The following is a 4,674-nucleotide window of genomic DNA, read 5'->3' as shown; positions in this document are numbered from 1 at the left end:
TGAAGTCCAGAGGTCTAGATCATTTATATAAGATATTAAAGAACTCTTCCTAATTAAGAATATAGACTGCTATTTTTGCTCCCTCCAGAAATCCTATTAAAGCAACAGTAAAGGATTTCCTTTCCTTTTTAAGGCACAAAATAATAGCATAAATTGAAGAAACAACAGCAATGAAAATATTGGAGGCTTGACAGGAGAATGAAAAGTAATCGAAGACTTTGCAGACATGAGAAAGCTGAACTTTAAGCTATCAATGAAGACGGAGAAGCAACTCAATTTATACTGTAGAATCCCCTAAAGACTCAAATATCTCTAGAAGTGTGTGTGTTGGGGGGGGGGGGCAAATAAAAGATGTTGAAAAACAGTGGTTCAAAGTCTATTTAAGAAACAATTAAACAATTTCAAAACTTAACAACAAAGTTACAATAATCAAAACAGTGTGATACTGCATAAGGAGAGACATATAGATAAATGAAATAGAATTTAGAGTCCAGAAATAAACCCTTACATTTCTGGTCAACTGATTTTGAACGAAAGTGCCAAGACAATTTAATGGAGAAAGAATAATCTCTTTAATGATTTTGCTGGGACAACTTTGGATATATCCACATGAAAAAAAAAAAAAACAATAAAGTTGAACTCCTTCTACCTTACGTCATACACAAAAATTACTTCAAAATGGGTTATAGACCTAAATGTAGGAGCTAAAACTCTTAAAGAAAACATGGAAGTATACCTTCATGACCTTGAATTAGGCAATTGTTTCTGATATGATGCCAAAAGCATAATCAACCAAAGAAAAAAATAGATTTCATCAAAATTAAACACTTTCATGTTTCAAAGGACACCATCAAGAAAATGAAAATACAACCCATAGGATGGGAGAAAATATTTGTTAATCATGTATATCATAAGAGACAGTGTCTAGACTATATAAAGAGCTCTTACAACTCAACAATAAAAAAATGAATTTTTAAATGGGTAAAGTATTTGAACAGACATTTCTCCAAATATGGCCAAAAGCACATGAAAAGATGCTTAACATCATTAGTCACTAGAGAAATGCTAATCAAAAAATGTGAGATATCACTTCACAAACCACAAGGGTGGCTAAAATAAAAAAGACAGAGAAGTGTTGAGAGGAAGGGGAAAAATTGGAACCCTCATACATTATTGGTGGGACTGAAAAATGTACAGCCACTTTGGAAAAGTTTGGTAATTCCTCAAAATGTTAAACATAAAGTTACCATATGACCCAGCAATTCTATTCCTAGATATACATAAATAGGTATAATCACTTTGGAAAAATGTTTGGCAGCTCCTCAGAAAGTTAAACCTAGAGTTATCATATGACACAGCGATTTCGCTCAGATATGTGCCTAAGAAAAATGAAAATGTGCATCCATACAAAAAGTCGTACATGAATGTTCATAGCAGCATTATTCATAGTAGCCAAAAGTAGAAACAACTCAATTATCAACTGATGAAAAGACAAAATATGGTATATAAATAGCAATATAAAGGAATGAAGTATTGCTATGTATTACATGAATGAACCTTGAAAACATTATGCTAAGCGAAAATAAAACATTGTATGATTCCATTTATGTGAAATGTCTGGAGGTGGTAAAAAACACACACAAAGAGATGATAGAGAAGAGCCGGGGAGACAGGGAGACAGGGAGACAGGCAGTCAGGGAGAGGGAGAGGGAGAGAGAAAGAAATTGATAAGTGGTCACTAGGGGCTGAAGGGAGGTGGGAAGAGGATAACTTAATAGTTTGAGGGTGATGAAAATATTCTAAAATTAGATATTGATGCTAATTGTGTAAGTCCTGGGAATATACTAAAAGCCACTGAGCTGTACATCTTAAAACGGTGAATTTCATGGCATATGAATTATATCTTCAGATAGCTGTTATTTGGAGGGGGCAGTTAAAACCTCTTATTTCCTTCTACATAGCCAAGCCAATTCCCTTCCTGTCCCCAGGTAATTGAATGGAGCTTATTTTCTGGAAAGGGTAGAGTGCCTCTGGACTGAAGGGTACCAGACATAGCTGAGATTAGAGATAGTATCTTGAAAAGAGGGTGATTAAATGTACCCATGCACTAAATACTGAGACTCCCAAACCTCAGGAAGCCCAGAGCCATGAATTTACCCTCCAGCCAGGTAAAGAGAGAAAATGTTCTCTGTCAAATAGACACTATAACTTCCCACGCTACTAAAATGCTTAATGTAGGCATGTTTTATGATTTTTTAATTTTTTTGATTATCTGCTATATTGACCAAGGAGGTTGACTTGAGAATGATCAGAATTCACTAATAAGCAAAATATGATATATCTTAACTTGTGATCTTGTTTTTATAACAAGTTTCAAAAAGACAAGCACATTTAAGCCCAAATTAAAGAGAATAAAACTGAAACACAAAGGAGAAAGTGATTTATTTTGAGGTCAGTGAGGCAATGGCTCAGATGAAACCAGAATACAGAGTTCAAATTTAAAATCAAAATTACCTCAGTCAGCTCTTTTTCTGGCTGGAACCATGGAGGGTGCAGGGAAGATTGTTCCTTCTGTGCCAGAAACCCTTAAGAAAAAGCGAAGGAATTTTGCAGAGCTGAAGATCAAGCGCCTGAGAAAGAAGTTTGCCCAAAAGATACTTTGAAAGGCAAGGAGGAAACTTATGAAAAATCTAAGCACTATCACAAAGAATATAGGCAGATGTACAGAACATAGATCTGGATGACTAGGATGGCAAGAAAGGCTGGCAACTTCTATGTACCTGCAGAACCCAAACTGGCATTTGTTATCAGAGGCATTGATGGTGTGAGCTCCAAGGTCCGAAAGGTGCTGCAGCTTCTTTGCCTTCACCAGATCTTTAATGGCACCTTTGTTAAGCTCAACAAAGCTTCAATTAACATGCTGAGGACAGTGGAGCTGTACACTATGTGGGGGTACCCAAACCTGAAGTCAGTCAATGAATTGATCTACAAGCATGGTTATGGCAAAATCAATAAAAAGCTAATTGCCCTGACAGATAACACATCGAATGCTCATTCTCTTGGTAAACATGGCATCATTACATAGAGCATCTGATCCATGAGATCTACTCTACTGGAAAACACTTCAAAGAAGCAAATATCCTCCTATGGCCCTTCAAGTTGTCTTCTCTATGAGGAAGAATGAAGAAAAAGGCCACCCATTTTGTAGAAGGTGGAGACACTAGCAACAGGGAAGACGAGATCAACAGGCTTATTAGCAGGATGAACTAAAGTATCTACCATGGTTATTTTTGTAATCTGGTCAATTATTAAACAGTGCCTGTTTTGAATTGAAAAAAAAAAATTACCTCGGTCAACGGGAAACCAACCAAATGGTGCCGTAAGGATGTTCCTATAGGATAGTATGTTTGGGAAGGAAAAATAAACCACAGAGCTTTAAGATTACAAAAGATGGCCTGTGGCAATATCTATTTAGTTGCCGTGAGATGATAACATTTATTAAAGCTTAATCATGCTAGGAACTATATTAAATATATGTACTCCATTTACTCCTCACAAATGTGGTAGATATTATCTCCACCTACAGATGAGAAACCCAGGACTCAAGAGAAAATGGTTACGGCCCCAAATCTAAGCAGCAGCAGAGTCAGGTTTCAAATCCATGACTAGCTGACTCCAAAACCTGTGCCCGTACCCAAATAGTTTAACCTTTCTGTTGCACATGTATAAGTACAGTGGACTTTTTATGAAATAAACAATTCCATCAATTTTTGATTCAATTTTGATTCAATTTTTCTAACATCTGTCTCCCGGAGCTTAGAAAATAAACTCTCCATCTGTGGCAAGAACATAAAGCATAAGGCGATACAAGCATCCACACACCACCCACCTAAACCACCTCAAACTCCTTGAGGAAACGAATACCTCAAGCAAGTTGTACTATTTGCCCAGAAGTACCACCAATAGAACTCATATTATTTGTGTTTAGGTAAGTATGGAACTATAAATTGTAACCAAGAAACTTTGAGTCAGTGATAGCGGATAAATAAGAAAACAAAGAGAAACAGGCATGCAAAACTTCTAAGGTTTTTAAAAGCAAGTTTAACAAAGAAGATTGTGTATTTTATTTTTATTTATGGTGATGCTCTCAGACAACATAAGAGTCCTTAAGATAGACATATGAAAGAGAGTGAAATAAGAGAAACCTCCTAAACCAAGGTGAGGCTTCTCATGGATTCTCTCCACACTGTGAAGGTATCCAAGGTATGCTAAAGAATGAAAATGGTCCACTGTCATATACAATACACAAAAATCAACTCAAAATGGATTAAAGACTTAAATGTAAAAAATGCTCACTATTACTTGAGCTCTCTCACAGAATAAACTCCCACTCTGATTTATTTACCTTATGTCTAATTCTGAACTAGAGTTGGAGATATGGAAAACTCAGCAACCCAGACATGTGAAAAACATTGCAAAATCAAATCTAGAGTGACCAAAAGAAATGAGAATTTCTGTGGGCAAGAATCTCCTTTTCTATAAGTGTTTAAAAGAGAGAATGTGCATTCTCACGTTTGGAATGATTCAGTGGTCCTGTTAGTACCATGGGACTAGATTAGGGAAAAGGATTCAGCTGAGCCTGAGTAATGGCTCCAGAAGTCTGCTCTAAATTTA

General features: G+C 36.2%; 1 pseudogene; it reads left to right on the top strand.

Annotated features, from left to right (window-relative positions):
* Positions 1 to 2,468: 2,468 nt before the first annotated feature.
* On the top strand, positions 2,469 to 3,270 carry LOC102891570 (annotated as a pseudogene).
* Positions 3,271 to 4,674: the final 1,404 nt, after the last annotated feature.

The sequence above is a fragment of the Pteropus alecto genome, unplaced genomic scaffold, assembly GCF_000325575.1.
Source record: "Pteropus alecto unplaced genomic scaffold, ASM32557v1 scaffold76, whole genome shotgun sequence".
Lineage (NCBI taxonomy): Eukaryota > Metazoa > Chordata > Mammalia > Chiroptera > Pteropodidae > Pteropus > Pteropus alecto.
Note: the sequence above shows the minus strand (reverse complement) of the source record. Positions and strands in the feature narration are given on the sequence as shown.